Source organism: Perissodus microlepis, chromosome 23 (genome assembly GCF_051167445.1).
Source record: "Perissodus microlepis isolate ML-2025 ecotype Zambia chromosome 23, ASM5116744v1, whole genome shotgun sequence".
Classification (NCBI taxonomy): Eukaryota; Metazoa; Chordata; class Actinopteri; order Cichliformes; family Cichlidae; genus Perissodus; species Perissodus microlepis.
The window spans coordinates 17,545,363-17,559,781 of record NC_140482.1 but is presented as its reverse complement, the minus strand read 5'-3'; the positions used below and the strand labels follow the sequence as shown (position 1 = coordinate 17,559,781).

At 38.1% G+C, this 14,419-nt stretch overlaps 1 protein-coding gene across 2 annotated transcripts in view; it reads left to right on the top strand.

The window, feature by feature from the left end:
* The first annotated feature begins 1,060 nt into the window (after positions 1–1,060).
* mbd5 (methyl-CpG binding domain protein 5) overlaps positions 1,061–14,419 on the top strand; it is a 46,497-nt gene continuing 33,138 nt past the window's right edge. Inside the window, exon 1 of one of the 2 annotated variants that reach the window (XM_084920993.1) lies at positions 1,061–1,150. The gene's annotated coding sequence lies outside the window, so the exon portion shown is untranslated. Of the gene's footprint in view, positions 1,249–14,419 lie in introns of both variants that reach the window. The other variant, XM_084920994.1, reaches the window with a different exon arrangement.

Genomic DNA, 14,419 nt, shown 5'->3' with positions numbered 1-14,419 from the left:
TCAAAACACAGAGATATCTTGAAATTTCAAGTTATTTCAAGCTTGAAATTTTGAGATGCATAACTCGAGACGTGAAATTTAGAGATACATAAATCGAAATTTTACGTTGATTTGAGTGAAGTTGTTAGATTAGTTTTCAGTTTGTAATTTTGATTTATTATGTCATAATGTTAAAATAAAAATCTTGAGATTTTGATTTATTCAGACCAAATTTTGAGATACATAATGTGAATACTTGCATTATGAACCCCAAATTTCACATTAGGTATTTTAAAATGTCACGTTACTGACAGATTATTTCAAAATTTCAAACAAGGTTTTTAAGATATGTTATCTTGGAATTTTAAGTTATTAGCTGAAATTTTTGAATAACATAAATCAAAATTTTGAGTTATCACCTTGAAATTTCGAGGCTTTTGGATGGCAAAAATATTCACTCTTTTACTGGGAGAAGAAAGCTTTAAAAAATTGGGAAAATGACACAATAATGAAGTAACTTTTAGTATATTTTTTACGTGTCTTTCTTGTATTTTTAACCACACATTGAATTTATTGAACTTTACCTTTTTTACAGAAACTTACATTATATAAAAAATGATAATATATTGGCAGCAAATGATCAGTATATTTTTTGTTTTGTATTTATTTTTGGTGGATGAGTATATACATGAGTGTATGAGTGTATATAGGATGACCTCAATGACCCACAGTACATTCGTAATGTACTGTGAAACGTTTCCATAGTCTTTAGGAAAAAAAATTATAAAAAATAAAAATAAAATAATAAAAAATAAAACCAGTTCTATATCTCCCAGGATTAAAGTCAAATATGTGGAAAAAGGGATCAAATAGTTTTGCAGCCAATTCTGCCTCAGGGGTCCCTGGAGGCCCCTCAGGCCTCAAAATGGGACCCGCCGGTTCAGGCTGTGACTCAGTGTGAGGCCCCATCCCAACCCTCACATCCAGGTTACCCCTAACTTTTTCCCCTTTCTTTTTTCCCCTTTTGGCCATGCAGAGCTCGTGTATGTGAGGAAACGTGCATCACCTCTCCCATCTGCTGGCTGGTTGAGCTCGGCGCATGCGCAGTGCGGCTCTCCATCATTTCCAATATCCCAGTGTAGGAGAACCAGCAGAGGAAGAGAACTAATGGGTAGGCTGCTTATTCTTATTTTTCCTAAGCTTGCAGACGCACTGTTGCTCGCCCGTTTCGCTGTTTCGGCTCCGGTACGCATTCGCCGGGATGCCCGGGTAAGAACGGACAGTTTACGGTTTGATTTGACGCAGACAGAAACGTTAGTGCCTGAAAAGCGTCTCTCTCTCTCCCTCTCTCTCTCTTCTTCTTCTTCGCTCTCCCCTCTGCAAACGCAACGGGCTTGCACGGCTGTTAGCTAGCATGCTAAGCTAACCCGTGCTAACTCGGCCTTACCCCTGGCCTTGCCTGCCCCCCTCCCCCTTTGGCTCGAAACCTCAACGACCGGGCCTAGCTGCTTCTTCTCTCTCTTTTTTTTTTTTTACTTCGACAATTTGAAGTCGGAACCCCGGGCCTGCTGGTCCCCGGCATGCACGAACCCAGCTCCGCGGTTCCAATTAAATGCTGAAACGTTATTAGCGTAGCCGAGCTCGTCCTAATTCATTTTCGTTACAACAAGCTAGCTAAGCTAACGGCAGCTAGACAGCTGACGCTTGGCAGGCTAACCCCCCAGCTAGTTCAGATGCTGTGTCCAGTGCATCAAAAAGGCAGTCAGACAGGACTGATCCCGCTTGTTGACACGGTCCCCTCTTAATGCGGAGGCCCCTCACACGATGGAGCTCGAGCTAATGGTTATTAAACCAATATTTGGCTCAGTTGATGAGCAGCCCCAGCTAATGTCCACCAGGCTAATTGGCTATTATCTAACGTTTAGGTTGTTTTGGTTGTGTACACAAGCGGTTGTCATCTTCCTCCGGCTTCGGGTGGGTAAAAAAGTCTTGTCATTCAGGCTATGTGGCTGTCAACTTTGAAGGCTGCTGCAGGACAATATGGCTCATTTATCCCCGAAGCTTTCCTTAGCCAAATCCAGCAGGCAGGAGCTACAGCAAGATTTAAGTGCTGTGCTGAGAATTAATGGGTTTAATCTAGCCAGCGGTGGATATCTTATGGGTCAGGACCGCGTGTCTAACCTTTGTGGTGTTGCAGGTTTATGCTTAGCAAATAGAAGGTGCTTTGTGCTGGTAGCTCTTCACTTTCATGAAACTGGACAGCTGTAAATATAGATGGAAATTCACTAAAAAAAACCTTCATATTGAACATCTTCAGCGCAGTCTCGCAGCAGTTTATGAATTAGTTGCAACCTTTAATCTATTGATTAGTGTTTCATGTACTGTACTCATGTACTGATTTGTGTTGGTGTACGGCAGATTAATGTTTTCCACTTTAAAAAGGTGAAAGGTAATAGAAAAGTCTTTAGCGGCCCCTCATTTCTGTATACTTTTCTAGGAAATGGGAAATGTGTGCAAACATAAATGAAGATACAGTATATAAAAATGGACCTGTACAGTTCTGTACAGTTCTGCTGGGCTTGAATGTCAATATCTGGTGTGACCACCTTTACTCTTCAACACAGTCTGAACTCTCTTAGGTAGCGTTCTTGTCATTTCATTAAGTAGTCTTCTGGAATAGTTCTCCAGGATTCTTGAAGGACATTCAAAGCTTTTCTTTGGATCTTGGATGCCTTTGGTTCTGTTCTTAGTTATTATGAGGTCCGGGCTCCGGGGAGGCCAATCCATGACTGACAGTGTAGCATTTTGTTTTCTTTTAGTGCACTGGCAGTGTGTTTGGGATCATTGGTGCATCAAAATCAGACTTCTCTGCATTCATACTTGTTTTACCAACAGTTTTGACAAGATTTCCCACATCAGTGGCTGAAATCTAGTCCCAAACCATGATAGAACCACTCACAGTTGTACCTCTCTTTACATACTGGCAACAATTTGAAACAAAAATGTCAAATTTGGATTCATCACTCCGTAAGACCCGTTACAACTGATTTTCCAGGCAGCCCTTTTGTGATTTTGCATAAGAACATGACTTTAATATACTGTTCATCTGCTGTAGGCCTTCCAAGTCTTCTTGTGTCCTCTACTTGTTCAGTTTCCTCAGATTTTTTTTAAGGACATGCTGCACACCATGCTGAGATAAACCAGCTAATAGCTCTTTGGGAATCAGTTTGTTACTTTTTGAACCTGTCAGTCTGTGTTATTGTTGGCATTTTTCATAGATTTGACTAAATAAATAAGGAAAAACTATGACTGGACTGAACCCCAGTGGGAAAAAAAACAGTAAATGCCCAAAGAAAAACTTTGGGAGACCTCCAGAAAGCCTGGAGAACTATTGTTCAAGCTTTAAAAAATAGCAAAGTCTGGCTCATCTGAAGCAAAATATAAAGAAATAAGGGGTGGCTGAAGATTTTCACAATACTCAGGTATAGGTTTAGGTAGGGCTGTTCGATATAACGATATATACCGGATGACGATATAAAAACGTCTATCGTTTAATTTTACGCTATCGTTTATTTCGTGGTGTCGCAAAATAAACTGTTTACGGCAATATTTTTTCATCGTTTTGATGGTCACTGTAGTGGCTATATTAATTTCTTAAAGTTCTCTCTTTCTCTTATATTTAATATAACCACACTAGGGACGGACAAGCGCCTGTATTTATGCGTTGACGTTAGCAACAACGACGGTAAAACCATTGCATCACGTGTCCGCTTGTTTATTTTCCACATAAACCTTTCACAATAAAGCTCAAGATCCTGTTGAGACTTTTCAAAATAAACTGAATCATGTGAAAGAGTATGCAGAGTATTTTCGGATGAGAAGCAAAAAAAGAGCCGCCAGGTGCCAAAAAAGTAAACCTTAGACTCAAACGTTAGAACAGGCTTTTCCCCGCAGCACGCTGTGTAATAAATACTCACAAAGAAAACGGCGGCCGTTACAACTTATGTCTAAAAATGTATAGTTTCATGCATCGGTTAAAACACTTGACTCCAGGTACACGACGCCCAGCTGGAAACACTCCACGCAAGTCGAGCTGCCCGAGATTCACAGAATTTACAAAAAAAATGTTAAATTTTTGTGATTTATATCGTCATCGGGACGATAGATGTCTTATATCAGGATATGAGATTTTGGTCATATCGCACAGCCCTAGGTTTAGGTACTAAAAGCTACTGTACAAGTTTAGGAATAATACAATACAAACACAATGCAAACACGAAATATATCATCTATTGAAATACATTGCTTATGAAGTTGTGCGACCTACCACAAAAAATCCCTATAATTTGTGTCCTTGTACATCAACAAATAAGTCTCTTTTTGTGACACTTTCATGTTTCGCTGTGAAAAAACTCTCAAAAACTGTCTGCATCTGAAAACCCTCTCAACATTTCTTCTTAATTAAGGAAAAAAAATGACAATAAGTAGTTCTTTGAATGCACAGATATCTCATCTAAATAATGGGTAAGAGCATTTCTACCTGTAATTTTCCTCTTCATATCTATGTTTACCTGGACTCTAATTTTCAGACTTTAATGGGATTAAAAGCCCAAACAGAATAAAAATGCTCCATATAAACACCTTTGAATGCATCTGACGTAGGCTCACTTTGTTGTAATTAGGGTACTTTTTCCAGTACCGATACACAGGCACCAACTTTCTGCTAATACCATGTACTAAAACAGTACTTTTGTTAATGAAACTGTCGTTCTTACTGTGAGGAACATTTGGGAAACTGTTATGTAGATATCCAACAAATTTTTCTGGCACAACTTCACCTAATTCCAAGGTGCACAAAGAAGACAAAGATCTGATGACATGAAGACTCCAGCGACACTTAAAGTATTAGGGAACAACTTTATTGGTTTTATTTTAGATTTTATTGTATTGTCAAAGATTATGTAATTGCCATAGCCCCAAATGTGGGGCTATGGCAATGCATTTGCGACTTTTACATCAGACTATTCCTAAATTAAAGACGTCTAAAAACAGTGGTATAATCTTTTTCATGCATTGACCTCATAAACTTGGTAAATTTTTTGCTGCGTTCTATCAGCTTGTGTCCTGCATCATAAATGCTTGTGGAGGTATGTTTCTCCAAGCTGGTGCTCTGTAATGACCTTATCTTTAAGAGTAAAAAGTGAAATAAAAAGTTGAAACAAATGTACTTAAAACCATAAATATTAAATTCAAGGAGAGATTTGTGACTTTCACGTCATAGTATTTTTGAAAATGTTCTCTATGGCTTTATTTAAATGTGTATGGAGGTATGTTTCTCCACAACTAATAAATGGCATTGTTTTTCCTAGCTGAACTGGTCCTTTTAACTTAGTTAATTATATACAGACTATGAGAGTTAAGAGCAACTCCATAATTTATGTTCTTTTCTGTCATGAAAAGAACATAAAATTTCCAAATTTAGAGATTAAAAAGAATTATTTTCAAAATACATTTAAAACAGAGAATGATAATTCAGACATACATGCAATATTCATAATTCTAACAGTTAAAAACAACACAATAATGAGGCACAACAATAAAAAGACCATTTTAATCCAATTTCAGGCAGTTCATTAAATCACATGCCAAAAAGACTGAAATAAAAGACAAGATATTGAGGAAGATGAATGCATGATGTATTAGTGGCTTTGCATGTGCAAGGAAATGATGAAATAAACATAGTATGTACAAAAGGAAAAATAAATGGATTTATAACAAATCTCTAAAATCTCTCTCTCTCTCTCCATCTATCTATTTGTGAATAATTGTTGTGTGTGTGACATCACACAACGTTTTGTTCAGATTTGCCCACCTGTTAAGATGGAGATGGGATAAATGCAGACATATGCTATGGTCAAAATGTGCAAAATAATTATATATAAATGTAGTAGAGGCCACTTTGTGCTCCTACTTAGAGTGAGCACTGCATGTATCTCTGTATGCAAGTATTTCTGCTAGAAAGAGAGGATGGCTGCAATTTTAAGAAATCTGCCAAATTTATACTAAACAAGCTGTCCATTTGCATAAAGGCAGCTTTTTTTAAGTACTTTTTACCACTCCTAAAAAACAAAACAACAACAATTTTTCAAGCTGTACTGGTCCTCTTCAACGAGTTTATTATATACCAACTCTGTGAGTTAAGAGTAAGCCAATAATGGAAATAGCTGTGCTGAAAAGACTAAGAATTTCCAAATGCAGTGTTGTTCTTGTGTTTCATTTTTAAAATTATTGCTAAATAGGTGGACAACAAAAGGAAAATGCTGTTGTTAAAGTCACGTATGCAAAAAGTATTCATGACTATTCAAGTTTGTCATATACTGCATAGAGAAGACCTTTGGAAGGGTGTTTCTCCTCTTACGAAAAAAAAGGGTTTCTGTGATTATTAATAAACTCTTTAGTGATTAAAATCAATGGTGGGCACATTGGTGCCAAAAGACCATCCATATCTGAATTTAGGGATTTTTATTCAAACATCTGCCAAAAATATGAAATTAAACAAAAAAGCTGTTGAGAAAGACGAGTGGATGACGTATTTGTGAGTTTTACAAAGAAAGCAGTGTAAAAGATGCTTTTCACGTTTTTAAATTTGCTGTTCTGGTAGCTTGATAAAGACTCTTGTGGGCTTTTTACCACCAGGAATTTTTAAATTTATTTATTTTTGTTAAATTGTGAATAACACAAAAATCCTGCTGATGTCTATTCTGGGGGAAAAAAAATTGTTCACTTCACCTGGGGTCATGCTTTCAGTCGTGACACTGCCACTGCTCTTCCATAGATTCTCATTTTAAAATTAAAAGCCAGCATCATATAAAAAGCAGACTCTGGCATCTTTATCCCCTCACCACTCAACCAGTTACAGCAGGATGCTGGAGGTCTCTTTGTGTTCAAAGGGAGTTCTTCCTCCCTACTGTTGCCCAGTTCTTGCTCATAGGGATCATCGGATTGTTGGGGTTCTCCCTCTAGTACTGAAGGGTCTTTACCTTACAATACAAGGAGGCTTATTGTGAATTTTCAGTCTACTTTTAGCCTCAAATACAGATGAGGGGTTCATGCTGTGGAGCTCCAAACCTCCAGTGTTGCCTTCCCGCTGCTTTTTTCCACACCAGTTTCTCTCAGCAGCCTCGTGTGCTTCCTGTAATGAGAAAATGCTCACTCACTTGTTAATGGGGTTTGACTTCATCTAGTTTTTTGTTTTTGTTTTTTTGTTTTTTACAGTTGAACTGATTGGTTGAAATCAACCTGTGCAGACACACATTTTACTTTGCCATTGGTTATGTCAGACCCTGTGTAATACCAGTAAGAATAACAGATCATCTATTTTAATGCTTCTGCTGGACTGTGACTGTGCTCCCTTGATTTTTACAGTTCCCAGAACAACTACTCCACCACTGTTATCTCTTCTAATTGGCTTTATTAGTTTGTCACTCTGCAAAGACCTTAAGTCTTCCAGTGGGTTATGTGCTCCATTCAAACTTACCAGAATCCAAATGCTGGCAAACTGGCGTTGCGTGCTCCTAAAGTCGTTTGGAGCTCATGTTCTAACCTGAATTGTGAGTTGGCGAGTAAAGGTTGTCGGCTCCCAGATAAAGAGGTTTTCCTCTTTCCCCTTTTCTTGTCCCGATGACTAAAGATCGGTCAGAGACAGGTTGTCGTTAGAGTTGAGTGAAAGTCCAGCTCAGGCATGAACAAAGCAAAGAAATCTACTTGAAATGCACACAGGCCACTTTGTCTGATCATATTCTTTAATATTTGGACACTGAGGGAGAACGTTTTCATTTACATAAGCTGCCATCTTTAATGGACCACAAATTTAGTTACTCGAGGGTCTTTGGCTGTGTTTCTGCTCGTCTTTTTTTTTTCTTTAATGTGATTTCTTATCTGAAACAGTTTGTAATTTTTTTTTACTCATTTCCTATTGAGGGTGAATTTCTTGCTTTTGTACCACATTAACTTTTTCCCTCTCTTGTTCCCTACTGTTTTGGTGAGGTGTGCAGCTGGATTCACTCCAAACTGTAAAATTCCCATCACATTTAAGTACATGCACTTTTGGATGTGTGAGATTGACCTTTCTGGGTTTATCCATACAAATCTGAGTTGGCATATTTAAAAAGGGGTTGCAACATTTACCTTCATTTTGTGAATACTTTCAGTTACAGGTCCTCAGAGTAGATAAACATAGTTTGAAATCTGCCGTTTTTTTTTTTTGTTTGTTTGTTGTTTTTTTTACCAGCCCTGATAGCTCAGTAAAATAAATGACCATATGGCCAAACAAATACCTTTAAGAGCTAGAAACAAATTTGAAGTCAAAATAAATACAATGAAGTAAAATTATTATAGATTTCAATGAAAACTTTGAGTAATAACAGAGAAAAAGTTCATGGAAAATAAAACAGAATACAATTAACCTACTAAACTCACTATTGGAAAGTGCGGTGCAAGAAAGCATGAAGTTGTGATACATACCTTTCATACAGAACCTAATTTTAGCAAATATTCACTTCTGAAAATCTGGATGGCGATACTTTAAAGAAAAAAGTAAAAAATTATTTTCATCCGCTGTTCAAGTTTTTGCTTGAGGTCTAACTTTATGCACTATAAGTTGAGAGATTTCCTCTCATATTTCTCTTCTATGGTTTAAGGAGACAAAGTAGGAAAACGGATTTCAAATACGTGTCTCTGTCTTTTTTTTTCCATCCACAGTTGGTGTATTTTATACAACTGCATTGGTTTGACTGCTAGTGTTTGATCTCAGACAGTCCAGCTTGTAGCAGTTTTATCCACCTCCTCCTGCATCTCTATGTAGCTGGCAGAGCAGTAGGTGGCAGGGTGCACCTTCACTGTTCCCCAAATTCACATCAGGAGTTAGAGACAGGTAGAGGTAGCTTTAGTAGGTGTGCTTTATTGAAGGCTGGGAGCCTTTATGCATCTTCCTCATTGTTCTCTTCATGACCGCCACTGCTATAAACAGCTGGCAGGAGAAAATACAAACAGCCCGAGATGGTGAATCATACTTCTTGTGTCTTCCACGTGGTATCTCCAGCTGCTGCAGCCATGATGTGCAGTTATGTTTCGGGAACTCAGCTCTGCTGTCACCTATGACTAAGAAAACACACTTTCAGCATGTTCAAGCAGCAAAGGAAACACACAAAAATTGGTTTCATTTCCTTTTCCCACTGTTTTTTGTACTTTAGGTTTAAGGAAATCCTCTGTAAAAAGACACGTTTTTCTTAACCCTCCTGGTTGGGAGTCCTTGCTGACAGCGAGGACATTACTTGGCCACTTAGAAGACGTTGAACTTGTAGATTGTAACCTAGGTGGATAAAAATTCACCATTCCTGTGATATCTTTGGTGAAGTCGTAGCCCTCAAGCTTTACAGTCTACCAGGACACAGCATTTGTTTGGGACAGCATAGCATATGCTGTATTCACATGTACCCTGTTTTTTGTAGTGCAGATGTGTACTGATACTACTGGTATGTCCATTAGCATGGCTGCTAATGACAGCAACTTTCATGTAGAAAGTTGTAGTTTGGAAAGCATGTAAATAGTTTATTGATATCGGTTAGAGAAAGATTTTTTTTTTTTTTTTGTTCGTCCATGATTGCCAAGACTTGAGAGAACATTTTTCGAAAGTCAAATGTGGTTGTCCATAATAATTATATGTGTGGTTTGAGAGAAATTGATAAAATCCTGTTTACGTTTGATTTTTTTTTTCCCTTAAATTTTGTATTTGTGCAGGGTTCAACATAAAAAGTGGCCGAATCTTTGGAGCCAGTAATCATTAGTTTTTAATAATTAGTTTTTATTACCGTCAGTATTTTCACAATGAAATGCCAATGGAAATCAAACCACCCATATGGATTGTTTAAATGTAACGAAAAACTGTTTTGTTTGTTTGGTTGTTGTTGTTTTTTAACTGCTTCCATCTACTTTTTACATGGCAGCAGCTTAGTAATTTAAGTAGAAGCTAAAATGAAAACTGTCTGCTTGCAGATAAACTGATCTTTGTCCATCCAACGGCTGGAGCCATGGACTGGTCGCCAATCTGGCGCAGACTTAAAACACACAACCATTCACAGTCACACTTATGGGCAATTTAGAATCATCAATTAACCTAACCCCTATAACGGCATGCCTTTGGACTGTGGGAGGAAGCTGGAGTACCCAGAGAGTACCCACGCAAACATGGGGAGAACATGTGAACTCCACACAGAAAGGCCCCAGGCACGTGGTAGAATCGAACTCAGGACCTTCCTGGTGTGAAGCAGCACTGCTAAACACTGTTGCTACCTGATAGATCTCTAAATCTGTAAAAATTTCTTGTAAACTTGATGCAGGCTAACAGCTGCCTCTCTTTTAGAGCCTATGATGTATGATTTTCAAGACTGGTACAGATATTTAAAAATTTAATCGACCAATACTTTGTTGCTCAGTTAGATGAAGACAAAACGGATTCCCCTAACATTTGTTATGTATATTTATTTTTAACTCCTTTACATGCATTTTACTTTACGTACTAACTGCAGTGGAAGTATCAGTCTGCTAATAAATGACATGTTATTTTTATGCGATAAGCTAACAGCATGTAAAGTAATTTTAATTGGCTTTATTTTGGGGGAATTTAAAGTGATCGACCTGCCCCAGTGGGGGGGAAAACTGTTAACACTGTTATTGTTATGTAAGCTTTTGTAATTCATGTGGTATGACTGCAGCATGCCTTAGAGATGATCCCAAAAAACTGATCCATGAAGCTAGTTCGTGCATAAGAAGAAGTTCTAAAGAATGGTAAACCAAAAATAGGAAAAAGAGTAGGATTGTGTTAAGTGAATAAGATTAACTGCTGATCAAAATAATCATGCTTATGAATTTTTGTGTTGTAGAGTAGCTCTCGGTGGTTGGTAATTTAAAAAAAAAAATCACAAGTGTTTGATTGAGGTCAGGCCCATGATTTTACGAGTCTGTATCTTTCCAATTTGAGGGAATAATACAAGAGAGCATGCCTCAAAAAAACAGCATTTATAAAAGCCAAAGATGTCTTCAAATAGCAACGCTGCACTGGGCTCCTACAGGGAAGTATAATTCATTTTTCCCTCCAGTGTGAACCCAACCCAACCTAGACTTAGACTTATGTTAAATTAGATTTTAACTATGCAGCAGAGGTTTCTCCTTTTGCTGTCGTGTCTTTCCAGATAAACTGCGTACGTTTAACTGCCACCTCTTTCTTTTCTTTTTTCTTTCTTTCTTTCTTTCTTTTTTCTTTTTTAAACCGTTCTTCCTCTGTGGTGGTGTCACTGAGTTTGGTCTCAGTTATGAGTCAGCAGCACCAGCGGCTGAGAGGAAGCTTTGCATGGAGCTCCATCACTCACAGGCTCTATTCAGCCTGATTACCAGCTTTGACGGGCTTCTCCTACTGTCTGATAGGGAGACGGGGGGAAGCTGACAAAACTGCTGCAGTGTTTTTTTTTTGTTTTCTTTATATAGACTTGAATGTTGAGGCAAGATTAAAGACCTGTTGTTATGAAAGCGGTGAGGATAAATGAAAGCATTTTCAACAATCAATTGCTGTGTAAACCTTCGTCTAATATTTAAGCGATTAAGCTACAGACTCCTAGTAAGGATACTAAAGCAAACAAAGTTTGTAAATCTAGTCGACTGCTACGACTGAACCGGTGTACCACATTGGTATTGGTTCTGGTTAGGGCTGCCACAATTAGTCGACTAGTCACGATTACGTCGACTATAAAAATCGTCGATGACTGATTTAATAGTCGACACGTCGTTTGAAGCTTTGTAAGATCACAAAAGACGCAGAAGTAGTAGGATTTAAGAGTGTAATAACGGACTGAAACAAAAGATGGCAGCACTGCATGTACAAGGATGCCAGCTGCCGTTAAACCCCGAAGAAGAAGAAGTAGCTCTGTCCCAGAATTCATAGCGCAGCCCAGCTCAGTTTCCAACAATGGCGGCAGCTAGTTAGTTTTAATATTACTCTTATTATTCTTTCTGGGTCACAAAATACACGTTTAACATATTTTCAGGCGAGAATGTAGCTGTGTAAACCTCAAATATCTGCTCAGTTTATCAAGACACCACATATTTTCAAAAAGCGCTCCGACGTTTTCTGTCACTAGCTCGATAGCTAGCCGGGGGCAAGGCTCACTAGAGCCGTGAGAACACCGGACTCTGAGCAAATCGTTTTCAAACCCACCGCCTTCTTTCGCTACTCAGGTTAAACATGATATATAAGTCATTTAGATAACTTAAAAATGTTATTGTTTGGCCTTTTTTTTAGTATTTTATTTGTTCCTGAGTAAATTGGTTTGGCTGAGATTAAAGTTATAGTTTTTACACAGCTGAATAAACGTCAAGCAGACAGCTGATTATCAGAAGTGTGAGATGCTCGAGAATATACTCCAGTGTCCTGTTATATTTTAGATAGCAAGGAGTTTATTAAACTTCACCGAAACAATCTGTAAATTTCATTAAAATGTAATAAACTATCATCTTGTCTTTATTTTTAGTTAGCACATACCTTAAACACTTAAAGCTGTAAGCTAATGATAGTTATATAAGAGCAGATGCATGCTGGTGCAATAAGCTGTACGTTTTACGTCCAATGGATGCATGATCTGATTAGTCGACTAATCGCAAAAATAATCGGTGACTAGTTGACTATCAAAATAATCGTTTGTGGCAGCCCTAGTTCTGGTACCAAACTTATTAGACAGCTGATGATGATTTTCTTGCAGCGAGATGTTACTACTTCTAGTTGCCAGGCTTTCTTTGCATTAGCTCGCTTGACAAAACGTAAAACCCCAGTAAGAGTTAATGTGTATCACAATGCTGGTTATTACCTTTCTTTGTTAAGACCTTGATTATACTTTGCTACAGACATGGACCATTGGAGACTCGAGAGCTGAGCTATCATTCCTGTTCCATTTCTTAGAAGGTCGCAGAATAACTCAAGTTTTCTGGCTCAAGTTTCTGAGCTGCAAAGAGGAGTTCATCTTGTCAAGAACAGTTTGTGTATTCATGAATTAATATTTTTTGTCTCCCTCTTGGTGAAGTCGTTGATTTGTAATCTGTACATTAAAGCTTTGAAACTTTAAACTTGCTTTAAACATTAAAAGCTAGTCTTTTGCTTGCGGTCTGCCTCCGTCTCATAGCCTGAAGACCCAAAATTAACTACATTCTGGTCTACATCATGTTTGCAGACTGTTCGTGGATTTTGCTTGTATTAAAAGCACACTTCTTGTCATTCTGCATTTTTATTGGTCCACTATATGTATGTCACATTACAGCAAGCACCAAGGCTCCCCCGACGGGCATGCTTGCGCTGTTCTTTGACGGGTAACTGTCCTTGCGTGGCGCAGTGGTGCTGTTGTCGTGTTGAAGGTGAAAGACCTTTAATAAAGTATGCACCTTGGTTTTACTATTACTTTTACTCAATATCCTACTCATAGACCAAGAACTCTTTATAATCTGTGGTCAGCTATAATTCCCGGACTCTTAGTAGTACATTTACAATTGCTTTGGTCTCTGAATGATAGCAATAGTCATCATTAATCGTCATCGATCAATCACCAATAGATCGTGGTGGTAGTGTCAGGACTGTCCTGCAAACTGGAACCAAGAACATTTGCCTTCAAAGTAAAGGTTGGACCTTTTGAAATGTGGTAAAGCATATATTTTCCTTAGAAATAGGAGGTTTCACTAACACTCAGTGGTTTGTTAGCAAATGTTTCTAGACAAATTGTCATCGTCCATGTAAAACACAAGCAACCATGGCAGTCTGTTAGCATTCTTTGGGAAATTCTTTTATCACACTCTAATTGTGCTAATTTTGACCCTAATTTACAAGGTCAAATTAGTGTTTTACTCAGTATGGCTTGAAATTAGTGTCTGAGCACATAAACTCATCAGGAAAATGTTTTCTGAGGTCACTCTACAGATGCAAGGGGTTTTCTTCCCCTAGACTTCTATAGGCAGTCCTCTTTGCAGAGTCAGAGAGTTCGCCTCCTAATGCTCATTAAATAGAATACAGTTGTAAGACAAATCTGCATCGGCTTCACTTTTCAGAGCCAGGAGCTACAGATATCTCTTCCAGCTTTTTGGGTCAGGAACCAACTGATATCGACATATCAGAGTGGCCCCACCCTAATTTTAACTGTCCATTGAGCCACAAGAAATTATTTAGATATAACTGCAGATTTTTGTTATATCCTGTATTTCCCCGTATCGCCCCAAAGTAAATTAGAGTGCATCATGGGGGTTAAATTTCTTAAATTAGTTCTGAATAATTGGCTTTGTGGCTTAGATATTACCTTTTTACTCTCCCCTCCAAAAAGAGGGAGTATGTAATTGGTTCCGTTTGTCTGTC